The sequence below is a fragment of the Choloepus didactylus genome, chromosome 15, assembly GCF_015220235.1.
Source record: "Choloepus didactylus isolate mChoDid1 chromosome 15, mChoDid1.pri, whole genome shotgun sequence".
Classification (NCBI taxonomy): domain Eukaryota; kingdom Metazoa; phylum Chordata; class Mammalia; order Pilosa; family Megalonychidae; genus Choloepus; species Choloepus didactylus.
Window position 1 is genome coordinate 23,197,093 of NC_051321.1, and position 15,472 is coordinate 23,212,564.

A 15,472-nucleotide genomic window follows, 5' to 3' on the forward strand; every position below is an offset into this window, starting at 1 on the left:
TTCAGTGAACTTGTTCCTACTACAACCATCAGAAATTAACAGACCATAGTCATTTCTGGGCATCCCCAGAACGTTAAATAGCTTATCTGTTCTTCCTGGATTATTGTTCCCCCTTCCTTAATTGCTCTCTACTGCTAGTTCCCCTACATTCTACATTATAAACCATTTGTTTTACATTTTTCAAAGTTCACATTAGTGGTAGCATATAGTATTTCTCTTTTTGTGCCTGGCTTATTTCGCTCAGCATTATGTCTTCAAGGTTCATCCATGTTGTCATATGTTTCACCAGATCGTTCCTTCTTACTGCCGCGTAGTATTCCATCGTGTGTATATACCACATTTTATTTATCCACTCATCTGTTGAAGGACTTTTGGGTTGTTTCCATCTCTTGGCAATTGTGAATAATGCTGCTATGAACATTGGCGTGCAGATATCTGTTCGTGTCACTGCTTTCCGATCTTCCGGGTATATACCGAGGAGTGCAATCGCTGGATCGAATGGTAGCTCTATATCTAGTTTTCTAAGGAACTGCCAGACTGACTTCCAGAGTGGCTGAACCATTATACAGTCCCACCAACAATGAATAAGAGTTCCAATTTCTCCACATCCCCTCCAGCATTTGTAGTTTCCTGTTTGTTTAATGGCAGCCATTCTAACCGGTGTTAGATGGTATCTCATTGTGGTCTTAATTTGCATCTCTCTAATAGCTAGTGAAGCTGAACATTTTTTCATGTGTTTCTTGGTCATTTGTATTTCCTCTTCAGAGAACTGTCTTTTCATATCTTTTGCCCATTTTATAATTGGGCTGTCTGTACTATTGTCATTGAGTTGTAGGATTTCTTTGTATATGCAAGATATCAGTCTTTTGTCAGATACATGGTTTCCAAAAATTTTTTCCCATTGAGTTGGCTGCCTCTTTACCTTTTTGAGAAATTCCTTTGAGGTGCAGAAACTTCTAAGCTTGAGGAGTTCCCATTTATCTATTTTCTCTTTTGTTGCTTGTGCTTTGGGTGTAAAGTCTAGGAAGTGGCCTCCTAATACAAGGTCTTGAAGATGTTTTCCTACATTATCTTCTAGGAGTTTTATGGTACTTTCTTTTATATTGAGATCTTTGGTCCATTTTGAGTTAATTTTTGTGTAGGGGGTGAGGTGGGGGTCCTCTTTCATTCTTTTGGATATGGATATCCAACTCTCCCAGCCCCATTTGTTGAAAAGACCATTATGGCTCAGTTCGGTGACTTTGGGGGCCTTATCGAAGATCAGTCGGCCATAGATCTGAGGGTCTATCTCTGAATTCTCAATTCGATTCCATTGATCTATATGTCTATCTTTGTGCCAGTACCATGCTGTCTTGGCAACTGTGGCTTTATAATAAGCTTCAAAGTCAGGGAGTGTAAGTCCTCCCACTTCGTTTTTCTTTTTTAGAGTGTCTTTAGCAATTCGAGGCATCTTCCCTTTCCAAATAAATTTGATAACTAGCTTTTCCAAGTCTGCAAAGTAGGTTGTTGGAATTTTGATTGGGATTGCATTGAATCTGTAGATGAGTTTGGGTAGAATTGACATCTTAATGACATTTAGCCTTCCTATCCATGAACATGGAATATTTTTCCATCTTTTAAGGTCCCCTTCTATTTCTTTTAGTAGAGTTATGTAGTTTTCTTTGTATAGGTCTTTTACATCTTTGGTTAAGTTGATTCCTAGGTACTTGATTTTTTTAGTTGCTATTGAAAATGGTATCTTTTTCTTGAGTGTCTCTTCAGTTTGTTCATTTCTAGCATATAGAAACATTACTGACTTATGTGCATTAATCTTGTATCCCGCTACTTTGCTAAATTTGTTTATTAGCTCTAGTAGGTGTATCGTTGATTTCTCAGGGTTTTCTAGATATAAGATCATATCATCTGCAAACAATGACAGTTTTACTTCTTCTTTTCCAATTTGGATGCCTTTTATTTCTTTGTCTTGCCGGATTGCCCTGGCTAGCACTTCCAGCACAATGTTGAATAACAGTGGTGACAGCGGGCATCCTTGTCTTGTTCCTGATCTTAGAGGGAAGGCTTTCAGTCTCTCACCATTGAGTACTATGCTGGCTGTGGGTTTTTCATATATGCTCTTTATCATGTTGAGGAAGTTTCCTTCAATTCCTACCTTTTGAAGTGTTTTTATCAAAAAGGGATGTTGGATTTTGTCAAATGCTTTTTCAGCATCTATTGAGATGATCAATTGATTTTTCCCTTTCGAGTTTTTAATGTGCTGTAATACATTGATTGTTTTTCTGATGTTGAACCATCCTTGCATGCCTGGAATGAACCCCACTTGGTCATGGTGTATGATTTTTTTAATGTGTCTTTGGATTCGATTTGCAAGTATTTTGTTGAGGATTTTTGCATCTATATTCATTAGGGAGATTGGCCGGTAGTTTTCCTTTTTTGTAGCATCTTTGCCTGGTTTTGGTATTAGATTGATGTTAGCTTCATAAAATGAGTTAGGTAGTGTTCCATTTTTTTCAATGTTTTGAAAGAGTTTGAGTAAGATTGGTGTCAGTTCTTTCTGGAAAGTTTGGTAGAATTCCCCTGTGAAGCCATCTGGCCCTGGGCATTTATTTGTGGGAAGATTTTTGATGACTGATTGGATCTCTTTGCTTGTGATGGGTTGGTTGAGGTCTTCTATTTCTTCTCTGGTCAGTCTAGGTTGTTCATATGTTTCCAGGAAATTGTCCATTTCTTCTACATTATCCAGTTTGTTGCCATACAGTTGTTCATAATATCCTCTTATAATTTTTTTAATTTCTTCAGGATCTGCAGTTATGTCACCTTTTTCATTCATTATTTTGTTTATATGGGTCTTCTCTCTTTTTGATTTTGTCAGTCTAGCTAGGGGCTTGTCAATCTTGTTGATCTTCTCAAAGAACCAACTTTTGGTGATATTTATCCTTTCTATTGTTTTTTTGTTCTCTATGTCATTTATTTCTGCTTTAATCCTTGTTATTTCTTTTCTTCTACTTGGTTTAGGATTGGTTTGCTGTTCATTTTCTAGCTTCTTCAGTTGATCCATTAGTTCTTTGATTTTGGCTCTTTCTTCCTTTTTAATATATGCGTTTAGTGCTATAAATTTCCCCCTTAGCACTGCTTTTGCTGCATCCCATAGGTTTTGGTATGTTGTGTTCTCATTTTCATTCGTCTCTATATATTTAGCAATTTCTCTTGCTATTTCTTCTTTAACCCACTGATTGTTTAGGAGTGTGTTGTTTAACCTCCAGGTATTTGTGAATTTTCTAAGTCTCTGATGGTTATTGACTTCTAATTGTATTCCATTGTGGTCAGAGAATGTGCTTTGAATAATTTCAATCTTTTTAAATTTATTGAGGCTTGTTTTATGTCCCAGCATATGATCTATTCTGGAGAAAGTTCCGTGAGCACTAGAAAAGTATGTGTATCCTGGTGATTTGGGATGTAATGTCCTGTAGATGTCTGTTAAATCTAATTCATTTATCAGATTGTTTAGGTTTTCAATTTCCTTATTGGTCTTCTGTCTGGTTGATCTATCTATAGGAGAGAGTGATGTGTTGAAGTCTCCCACAATTATTGTGGAAACATCAATTGCTTCCTTTAGTTTTGCCAATGTTTCTCTCATGTATTTTGTGGCACCTTGATTGGGTGCATAGACATTTACGATTGTTATTTCTTCTTGCTGAATTGCCCCTTTTATTAGTATGTAGTGGCCTTCTTTGTCTCTCAAAACATCCCTGCATTTGAAGTCTATTTTATCTGAGATTAATATTGCTACACCTGCTTTCTTTTGGCTGTAGCTTGCATGAAATATTTTTTCCATCCTTTCACTTTCAATTTCTTTGTGTCCCTGTGTCTAAGATGAGTCTCTTGTATGCAACATATTGATGGTTCATTTTTTTTGATCCATTCTGCGAATCTATATCTTTTAATTGGGGAGTTTAATCCATTTACATTCAACGTTAAAACCGTGAAGGCATTTCTTGAATCGGCCATCTTATCCTTTGGATTATGTTTGCCATATTTTTCCCTCTCTCTATTAATATCCTTTATTGTACCCATACCGAATCTCTTTAGTACTGAACCTTTCTCCAAGTCTCTCTGTCCTGTCTTTGTTTCTCTGTCTGTAGGGCTCCCTTTAGTATCTCCAGTAGGGCAGGTCTCTTGTTAGCAAATTCTCTCAGCATTTGTTTGTCTGTGAAAAATTTAAGCTCTCCCTCAAATTTGAAGGAGAGCTTTGCTGGATAAAGTATTCTTGGCTGGAAATTCCTCTCTCTCAGAATTTTAAATATATCGTGCCATTGCCTTCTCGCCTCCATGGTGGCTGCTGAGTAGTCACTACTTAGTCTTATGCTGTTTCCTTTGTATGTGGTGAATTGCTTTTCTCTTGCTGCTTTCAGAACTTGCTCCTTCTCTTCTATGTTTGACAGTGTGATCAGTATATGTCTCGGAGTGGGTTTTTTTGGATTTATTCTATTTGGAGTTCGCTGAGCATTTATGATTTGTGTGTTTATGTTGTTTAGAAGATTTGGGAAGTTTTCCCCAACAATTTCTTTGAATACTCTTCCTAGACCTTTACCCTTTTCTTCCCCTTCTGGGACACCAATGAGTCTTATATTCGGACGCTTCATATTATCTATCATATCCCTGAGGTCCATTTCGAGTTTTTCAATTTTTTTCCCCATTCTTTCTTTTATGCTTTCATTTTCCATTCTGTCATCTTCCAGGTCACTGATTCGTTGTTCAACTTCCTCTAGTCTTGTACTATGAGTGTCCAGAATCTTTTTAATTTGGTCAACAGTTTCTTTAATTTCCATAAGATCATCCATTTTTTTATTTAGTCTTGCAATGTCTTCTTTATGCTCTTCTAGGGTCTTCTTGATTTCCTTCATATCCCGTACTAGGGTCTCATTGTTCATCTTTAGTTCTTTGAGTAGCTGCTCTAGGTGTGTCTCTTCTGGTCTTTTGATTTGGGTGCTTGGGCTTGGGTTATCCATATCGTCTGGTTTTTTCATATGCTTTATAATTTTCTGTTGTTTTTGGCCTCGTGGCATTTGCTGTCCTTGATAGGGTTCTTTTAGGGTTTGTAGACCAGTTGAAGTCCTTATCTCTAATTTATCAGATCTACAGCTTCGTGGAGTACACTTTCTCTGACTAACCAGCAGGTGGCGTCCACGAGCCACCTGTTCTCCACAAGCCAGATCTCCCCTGCTTAGCCTTTTTGGTGAGTGGGGGAGTGAGTCTTGTGGGGCCCAATTGGTGTCCCAAGCTTGCGTGTGTATTTGGTGTTGCCTGCCCTGTATGTGGGGCGTGTTTCTGGGCAGTCGGGGAGGGGGGGTGGCCCTAACAATCAAATCTCCCTGATGATCCTAGAGTTTTAAAGCTACTGCAATAGTCTAATCCTTCAGTTCAGTCCTGCCACAGTTTGTCTCTGCCACTGACCCACAAGTCTTTGGTATTGGCGTATGGCTCCTGAGACTTGCAAGTGGGCCCCTCTTCCAGGCTGTGCACCCCGGGTCCTCTGTTGAGGGATGACTGTGCTATGTCACAGGTGAGTGCCGTCCCCCCAGGGCAGTTCTGGGCTGCTGGGCTGTGTTGGGAGGCTCCCAGTCTGCTCAAATGATGGCTGAATGGGGCTCTGTTAATTCACACTGCTCCCCCTTCCCAGCTCTGGGACATTCAGCTGAGGTTGCAGGGAAGGCTAATGTCCACGCCCAGTTTTGTGGTGTGTGCCTGTTATTTGAAGCACTTCCGTCACACTGGGTTGTCTGGGGCAGCTCTGGGCTATGGGGCTGGCGATGGGCAGGAGTGTTTCCTGTCCACCAGGATGGTGGCTGTGAGCGGACACCCCCCTTTTCTTGGGAAGTTGTGTTGTTTAGTGAATTTTCTCAGCCACTGGATTATTGCCTTTTGTCTCAGAGCTCTCTTATTTCTGCTCTTGACTTGACGTGCCCAAATTTCAATTCTTTGAAGCTTTCTGTATTGAGCTTCTTAGAGTAATTGTTTTAGAAAAAGCAAAAAGGATTTAAAAAAAAAAAAAAAAAAAAACGGCCCTCCTCAGAGATCTAATGGGTTATTGAAATGCTAATAGACAAAGCAACCAGGGCCATTAAGGAAAGGTGCCCTGGGCAGAGAGATCAGCCTTGCTTCGGGATTTGCATATGCGCCTCAAGGCCTGATCTCCGCCCTTCCCCTTTCTGTGTTCACCAGAACTCCAAAAATCCTCTGCTTTTACTTTGGAGCTTCCCGTGTTGTTTTCCTTCTATGCCCGTCTCCTCTCTGCTGGGCTGGCTGCTCTCAGAGTCTCTGGTGTCTGGCCTCAGTCTATCTATGGTTGGAGTTTGAATCAGTAGAATGAGTTTCCGATGAGAGCAGCCACTGCAATTCTCCCTTCTCCTTCCTCGGCCTTTGCATTTTTAAACTTCTCACCAAGTTTATTTTTTCCAGACTAGAAGCCTTTCACAACTAACAAGCTCTAATGCAAGGATTTTCAGCCATTCTGACCGCCCCTCTGGACTCTTCCCCTCTCAACTTAAATGAGATAGCCAGAAACATCTACACCCCATCAGGCAGTGCGTACGCCCCTGACAGGCAAGCAGCAGCTATAGAAGACAGACCCAGCAACCCTTAGGATTAAGGGGCGAGGACTCTCTGAGGGGAAGTTGAGGCAGGCTAAAGCAGGGAGAGAGGGGAGAGGAGACCACAAAGGAGCCCTTGAGCAAGGACAGTTAATCAAGGTCAGGAGGGCCTCTACCCATTACAGGAAACACTCTGCACAAACCGACCCAGCCAAATGCACTGTCTACCACCAGGCACTGCCCTGGAGAGAAGGGCGGGTAGGAGAAAGAACCCCAAACAAGTATGGGGGGGGTGCTTAGTAAAGCCAATCTAGTAAAGCAAATGGCCCCACATTGCTAGGGCCTCTTGCCTCTGACCTTTCTTTTCTTGCAAGAGTGCCCGCATGTTCTCTCACAGGTGTATCTAATAAATTTTCTGCCTGCTGACTCTTAAAAAAAAAAAAGCCATAGTACACCTTAACTTTTGTTGAGCTCGTTTCTAATGGGGTCACCCTTCTGGGCCGGCTGGTTCATTATTGGAGACAGAGAGCGTGTGAGCGCTATGCCAGTTCTGTCTTCATTCATAAGAATCACCTGCTCTTTTATATTGATCTCCTTTCCACCAGTCCCTGATCTGGCAGAGAAGAGGCAAAAAATTATAATTGAAAGTGGTGACTCTCTCCAAACTTACTTCAATTTTACACACTGCCCAACTTTCAGTTTGCTGGGAAATAAAGGCAAAGAAAATGGGAACTGTCCATAGACCAGTAGCGTCATGAATGTTCAGACTGTGCATGAATGTTTGTGTGAGTGTTGAATGTATGGATGCTGACTGTGTGTGTGTGTGTGTTGAGTATGTGTGTGCTGCCTGGGTGTACATGTTTACTGAGTGTATATATATGCTGAGTGTGTGTGTATTGAGTGCTTGTGTGTAGTAGAGGTCTGGATGTTGAGTATATGGGTTGAATGTGAGCATGTGTGTGTACAGTGAGTGTGTCTTGTTGAGTGTATACGCTCTCAGTGTGTGTGTTGAATGTCTAGATGTGGTGCGTGTGTGTGTATGTTGGGTGTGTGAGTCTGTTGAGTGTCCACATGTGTGCCCGTGGTAGGGTGGGACATTGTGACAAGGACACCAGGGAGATGAAAACACATCCTCTCTAGGTCACATGTGTTGCATCAGGAACAAAAAGGGCTGCTTCCAGAGTCTAATTTCTTTTGTGTGGTTTGCAGCTTAGCACAAATGAGACAGCAGAGACCAGCTATTATTTAGAGGGAATTATTTTGAGTAATCTGGACAAAAGCAGAGAGGACACCAGGGCTGGTCTCTGTACCCAACCCACCCTGTGATCTCATGGTTGGTAGCTTGTTAGTCATTTATTTCTTCACTAGGGCTCACAGCCCACTCTTGCCCCCTTTCAAATTAAAAAAGAAACCTTAGTTATCCAGGGAAAATCACTGGATGGGACACAATTCCCCAAGAAGGTGCTTGGGGGAAGGGGCAGTAACAGCAAATTGACCCCCAAGGAATTCAAGAAACTGGGTTCACAGGCTTTTGTGTCCAGTTATCTGCGGAATGGGTATAATGCAACCCTCAACTAGACGGAAAGTTCTTAGGGCCTAGGATTTTCTCCTCATTTCCTGACCCAGCCCCCTTCTCACCACCCTCACACTCAGCGCGCTGCTAAGCTGGCAATAACGACAGTAGCTGACGTCAACTGAGCACCTGCTCTGTGCCAGGTGCATGCTGGGGGCTTCACTCTAGTCGCCACGGTGCACGATAGGGTCCCTGCAGACCCCTGCCTTCTCAGCTCATCCCCCTTCCTCTAGGTGCTCCGGCCACTCCGGCCTTCTTTTCTGTTTCTAGAACACACTGAACTTGTCCCTGCCTCAGGGCCTTAGCCCTTGCAATTCTCTCTGCCTGGAAAGCTCCCCTCCAGCTCTCAGCATTGGCTCTGACAAATGCTGTTGAGAGGCCAAGTTCAGTATGGAGCAGCAACCACCAGACGTGGGCAACGCGGACGTTACCGGCGATGTCAACAAGTGCAGCCCGGTGGCGCAGAGGCGACAGAAGGCCAGTGCAGGGGGAAGGGGAGAGAAGCGACATTGAATAAGCAAAGATGTAACTACAAACATTTTCCCATCAGGGGAAGAAGAAAAATAAGGCGATGGCTGAAGAGAGATGTGGGGTCAAGGAGGGTGTTTGTTTGATTGCTTGTTTCTTTTTAAGATGAGTGCAAGGCCCCTGGTGTAGGGCAAGGATGCAGGAGGGAGAGGATAATTGCTAGACAGGGTCATTTTGGAAAGGGGGAAAGTTTAATGAATGTAAGCCTCATAAAAATCCTATGAGGTGGATATCGTTATTCCCCCTTTTTCACAGATGAGGAATCTGAGGGCCAGAGATGTGAAGTCACTTGCCTGGGATCCCACTGCTGGCAAATGGAGGAGCTGGGATTTGAACCGAGGTTCTGACTCCTGGTTAATTACCAGATCCAAGTGCAAGACTATGAAGGGTAAAAAGCCAGTTCCCTGAATCAAAGCAAAACACAGTGCGTCAGAGAAATACCCCAAGCCTGAAGATCACAATTCAGTTTACAGAGAATTGGAATAGCTCCAATAATTCATAAAGATTTTATGTAGTTGGCAAAAAATACATCAGCAGCCATGTTCTATTTCTCAAACTGGTAGGTGGACAGTTGCACATTTGCTTTGAGCTAAATCATTGAGCCACATTTCTGTTTTATACAATAAAATGTTGAAAAGTAACCTTGAGAGAGGCTAAACCTGCTTATAATTGTGTCTAAGAGTCTCCCCAAGTGCCTCTTTGTTCCTCAGATGTGGCCCTCTCTAACAAAGCCACCTTGGCGGGTGACCTCGCTGCCCTTCCCCCTACGTGGGACCTGACTCCCAGGGGTGTAAATCTCCCTGGCAACACAGGATATGACTCCCAGGGATGAATCTGGACCCAACGTCGTGGGATGGAGAACATCTTCTGACCAAAAGGGGGATGCGAAATGAAACAAAATAAAGTTTCAGTGGCTGAGAGATTCCAAATGGAGTTGAGAGGTTACTCTGGTGGGCATTCTGACGTATTATACAGATAATCCTTTTTAGGTTTTAATGCTTTGGAATAGCTAGAAGTAAATAGCTGAAACTACCAAACTCCAACCCAGTAGCCTTGATTCTTGAAGATGATTGTATAACAATGTAGATTACAAGGGGTGACAGTGTGATTGTGAAAACCTTGTGGATCACACTCCCTTTATCCAGTGTATGGATGGATGAGTAGGAAAATGGGACAAAAACTAAATGAAAAACAGGGTGGGATGGGAGGGATGATTTGGGTGTTCTTTTTTATTTTTATTTTTTATTCTTATTCTGATTCTTTCTGGTATAAGGAAAATGTTCAAAAATAGATTGGGGTGATGGATGCACAACTACATGATGGTACTGTGAACAGTTGATCGTACACTGTTGATGACTGTATGGTATGTGAATAGATCTCAATAAAACTGAATTTAAAAAAAAAAAGTAACCTTGAGCTGCCTTAGATGACGGTAGAGGATATGCAATCATCTCCCCTCAAAATGTGGCCCAACTTAGTAGTTCCCAACCCTGACTGGTCATCAGAACCACCTGGGGAAACTTCTAAAATGAAGCTTTCCACCCAAGACCCAAAGACTCAGAATTCCCTGGCACAGGACCCAAAACTTGCATCATTGGAAAGCCCCCTGTGACTCTAATGCTCAGCCAAGTTTGGGAACTGTGGACCTCAAGAACACTGGTTCAGCTGAACGCAGTGCTTCTGCAGAGTTGTTTCCTATAACCTTGTGAGATTCTCAAAACATGCCTCATGCCAGACAGAAGGCTTGTTCATTCGGCAATGTCGTATGTTCCGCTTTCCTGCCCTACACCTTGATTTTGACCCTATCCTTTACCGTCCTTCTGATCTTTCCATTGCTTTGTGCCACAGAAATAAGAAAACATATGCAAATAGAATGTGTTATAAGAAAAATCCTTTAGCTTAAACACCAGATGATCCTAAAACTGATCACAGCTCTTCCTTCTCTTTAGCATGTCTCTTTCTTGACACCTTCTGGGGAAAGACTCTGCTCCCGGAAAGGAAGGGCAGAGGGGCTCAGATGGGAGTTGATGTTTCAGGAGGAAGTGAGAACTGAATGGGAAAGAAACCAGCTCTGTGTTCAAGAGCCAGCCAGCACTGAGAATATCACTTTCCCTCATTCTTGAACCTGGAAATAACACAAGCAAAATACGGTTCCATTTGCCACCCTCCCCCCAAAAGAAAGAAGAAAGGAGCAGGAGTTGGGGTCTCGCTTTGCATTTGGGATCTCAGGAATGCAGAAGAACCAGCAGTGGCTGCCTTCTGAGTAGGGATGCTCTTATTGAAACTTGACTCATCCTTGACAGTTCATTGTGTTTTCCCCTCTCCTTCCTTGTGACACTGAGGAGTGAGGTGAGTAACGCCTTGTGCAGAGAGAAAAATAGATCCCCAAATGCCTGCCATTATGCTGAAGGCCTGTGTCACCAGCTGTGGCGACAAGGGGTGTGGTCACCCATGAGCAGGGGAAGATTCAGCCTCTCTCCCCGGCTACTTGTGGTTCTAAAAGTGCAACAAGCAGGGACTGAAAAGTAATAAGCACACAAAGGTTTAAAAGTGTGGCTGGGGGTCTCGTTGTGAGCGCCGGGGTGGGCCAGGGCCTCCCACGCTGGTGATCTGAGGCCGCACGATGCACAAAAGAACAGGCCGACCCATTTTCTTCTGCCAAGCCCAGCCCTGCCCCTTCCTCATACGCGTAGGAACGATCTTTTCTCCTCAAGAGTAAAAATAGCTAGCAGTTATTGAGCACCTGTTATAGTCCAGGCACCACACAAAGCACTTCCCATGGGGCATGTCATCTAATTTGCACGCACGCAGGCTGCGCGCACACATACACACACCCGTCATCCACACTGCACACATGCACCTTGCGGTGGGCACTATCAGCACCTCCTTCTACACATGAGGAAACTAAGGCTTAGGAAGCTTCAACTTGCCCAGCATCCTGAATTCATGCAGGATGTGGGCCCAGGCAGTCTTCAGTAGAGCCACAAACTCAGACAGCCATGGTATAATAACCTCTCTGTTAAATGCAATTATTTGAATGATGAACAAGAGAAGTATAGGAAGAATTTTCGGTTGCTTTATTTATCTCATTTTATAGACTCACCCCCAATCACAGGACTGTGGATTGATAACCCCACAGACTTCTTGGAAGCACTTTTTGTTATCAAAAACTTTCTAAAAGGAGGAAGTAGGGATGTGGTCATTGTAAAAGATAGAAGCTTGTTAATAAGACAGCAGAAGGCACAAATCACAGGTAATTATTGTGCAGTGTCTTCCTCTCCTACAGAAACTAAAGTAAATATTTTTCTTTTTTTTTTCTAAAGTAAGTTCCAATATATCAGGAACATGTTTTACCCCTTCCTGGAACTGACCACATTATCCTCCTACCCAGCTGGAACCATGCTAGGGAGAAAAATAAATGTTAGTCTCAATGGCATTCTCCTCTTCAGCTAATTGATTTTTTAAAAATAACAATAATGCTTGAACAGCCAGCCACTTAATTACCAGCAGCTTTTTATTTGCACTATCATTAACTTCACAGCTGCCTTGTTGGTGACAAGGGGTACCACGGAGACGTCAACTGCAACAGTTTGCTTCTGAAAGGAGGAACCCCACAAAGGCCCAATCCTCCCCTCTGCTAAGGTCAGCATGGGCTTCAGGCTGACTTCAGCAGCAGAAGCAGCTGGCTTCAAGCAGAGGAAAATGTGTTTTTGAAGCATGAGATGATGGGTGGAAGGAACCCTGGAGGGTATCTGGTTCAACCCTCTCCACTTACAGATGAGGGAATGTGAGGTCCAGAGAGGTTGAGTGACTTACCCAGGATCACACAGCTAGTCAACTCTGGCTCCGGAACGAAGTCTAAGCCTCCTGGTTCCTTTGGCACTTTTTAATTTATTTTCACTGAAGCATACATAGGGAAAAGTGCACTTAGGTGTGCAGCCTGTGTAATTGTTTAAGTGAACACATCCATGTCACCATCATCCAGGTGAAATCATAGACCATCAAATCAGAAGGACCCCTGCTGCTCCCCTCCCATTTGCCACAAACTCTCTCCTCACAGGTAACCATGATCCAGACTTCTAACACCCCAGATTAGTTTGGCTTGGCCAGTGTTCATTACACAAAGGCCTGTTCTATGTGGAACTCAGCTTTGGGGACCGAACAAATGAATCTTGTTTTCCCTTGGAGTGTATTAAATGGTGCAGTAAGATGGCATATCCCCAAAAGAACCTCTGTACCCACTGTGGGGTCTGGGGTCTCCTTTGGGGGAGATGTAATGTATTGGAACTAGATAGGGGTGGTGGTTGCACAACATTGTGAATGTACTCAATGCTACATTCTGTTGACTATAAAATGGTTAATTTTATGTTATGTGAATTTTGCCTCAATAAAAAAACTACGTAACATATATGCATTTCAATGTATATAAATCCAAACTAAAAATCAATGAATCGTAAAAATATTCAACTCTTACAAAAGAAACAAAGGAAAAAAGGTAGCATATCCCTAGGAAGGATTCGTCAATATATTCCCGGTGTCCAGGTAGCCTACAGGGTCTGATCCCTCCTCTGAAAGGGCCCTTATCAAGCTCATCTTTCCAAAGCCAATGGTCTCTGTCCTCATCTCATCCATCCTCTCGGCAGCCTGTAATCTAGACGGCAGCTCTCTCGTTCTTGAAACACCTGCGAGACGTCCAGACTTCAGTGCCCTCATGTTCGGTTATCTTCCAACCTCAGCGGCCCTTCCTCCTCCTTGGCAGCTTCTCCCCTCCTCTGAAGGGTGCAGAGTGCAGGGCTCTGGTTTTGATCATCTCTCCTCTCGTCTTTAGTTAGCTGTCCTCCCCCAACCCATCCATATGTCTATGACTTGCAAATAAATGTTTCTGGCTAAACATCTCCCCCGAACTCCAGGTCGTATATCTAACTGCCCATTTGACATCTCTACTTGGATATCTCACACTGCTGAGACAGAAATACTGGCTTTTCTTCCTACAACAAGTCTGTTCCCTGTCTAGATTTTACCCTCTTTGTAAATGGTGCCATCGTCTACCTAGCTGCTCAAGCTAAAACTTGGTCCTTGTGCTTGAATCATCTCTTCTCTTGGCACCTCACTTATAACCTATCAACACATCTTGGATCTGCCTCCAAAATGCAGCCTGACTCCAACCTCAGTCCTCTGTTCTCCTCTCTGCTGCAGCACCCCTGGTCCAGGGTCCTACCAGCACCTCTTGCCTGGATTATTGCATCATAATGTCTCTTACTTCCTTCTTGCCTTCCTTTAGTCCAACCTTTGCCCAACAACCGGAATGTTTTGAAAAGGTAAATTGGGTGCCACTGACACCTGTGACTGTCCATTGTATTCAGAGTAAAACCCAAACTCGGCTCAAGGCCTTGGGCTCTCCCCCAGCCCGCCTCTCCAGCCTCACTCTTTCCACTCCAGCTTTACTTGCCTCCTTCTGTCCCTTAAACCAGCCAGTATCATGCCTACCTCAGGGCCTTCACACTTGCTTTTCTTCCTGCTGGGAACATTCTTGCCCTATCTTTGAACAGTTGCCTCTTCTTATCATTTCATTGTGTTGGCAATTCAAATGCCACCTCTTCTGAGAGGGCTTCCCTGACTGCCCTTGTTAAAAATGAGCCTCTTCTGCTCATGATCCCATTTCATCTTCTTGATAGCTCTTCTTTACACCTCAACTTCTTTTATGCGTTTATTTGTTTACTTGTTTAATGACTGTCTCTTCCTACTAAAATGTAAGTTCCTTGAGGGCAAGGACTCTATTTTGTTCATGGCTGTATCTCTAGAGCTTGGAACAGCATTTGGCAGTAGAAAGCACTCCATAAGTGGAAGTTAACTGGTTGGATTTTTTTCACTCTATCTGAAAAGATGGTAAAGCAAAGTTATTTATGATAACATGGCCTCTATTATTTATCAGTTCAGGAAGCCAAGTTACAAGTGACAGAAACCCAATTCAGACACTTTTAAACAATGATAACAGAGAAGATGAGGGGTGAGCCTGTCTCCACAGTTGGTACCAGAGGCTCAAATTATATTAAACCACCAGAATTGCCTTTCAGTCTCTCCTATTCTCGCCCTTTCATCCCCCCCCCCCCCTTCTTAGCTCTGCTTTCCTCTGGGTTGGTTCCACTTGCTGCCAGGCAGTAGCTCCTCCCAGCTCTAGGCTCACATTCCACATTCTATAGCTCAGCAACCCCAGCAGAAAGAGAACTGCCCCTACCCAATATTCCCAGCAAAAATCTCAGAATCGACTTTCATTGGTTCAATTTGGATTATGTGCCCATCCATGACCTGACCACTGTGTCCAGAGGGATAGAATATGCTAACTACCCCAATCAAGTCACTTGTGCCCACTTCTAGTTGGGAGACTGTGGTTGGGCGTTGGTATCAACTTAGCCACGTGGTTTGAGGGCATAGGAGGGATGGTCTCCTGAAGAAAACTGCAGTGCTATCACCAAGGGAAGAGATGAAAGTTAGGAAAAAAAATAAAAAGATGCCCATCATGATTATCCTTATGTTTCAGGGAATTAAAGTGTATTACTGAGTTGTTTTTTTGTTTTGTTTTGTTTTGTTTTTTGTCAGCTGTAGAAGAACCTTTAATTTCAGAGCTTAAGGATGAAGAGCTGTCTGGTTGCTGCTCTCACAGCCCAGCCCGGTGACCTCATTCACCCAGTGAGCATTTACACAGACTGTGTGCTGTATCTCACAAAGCCTCTATGATACCTCCTACCTCCTTAACCAGACTCCTTTCTGTTGGTTGGTGCTGACT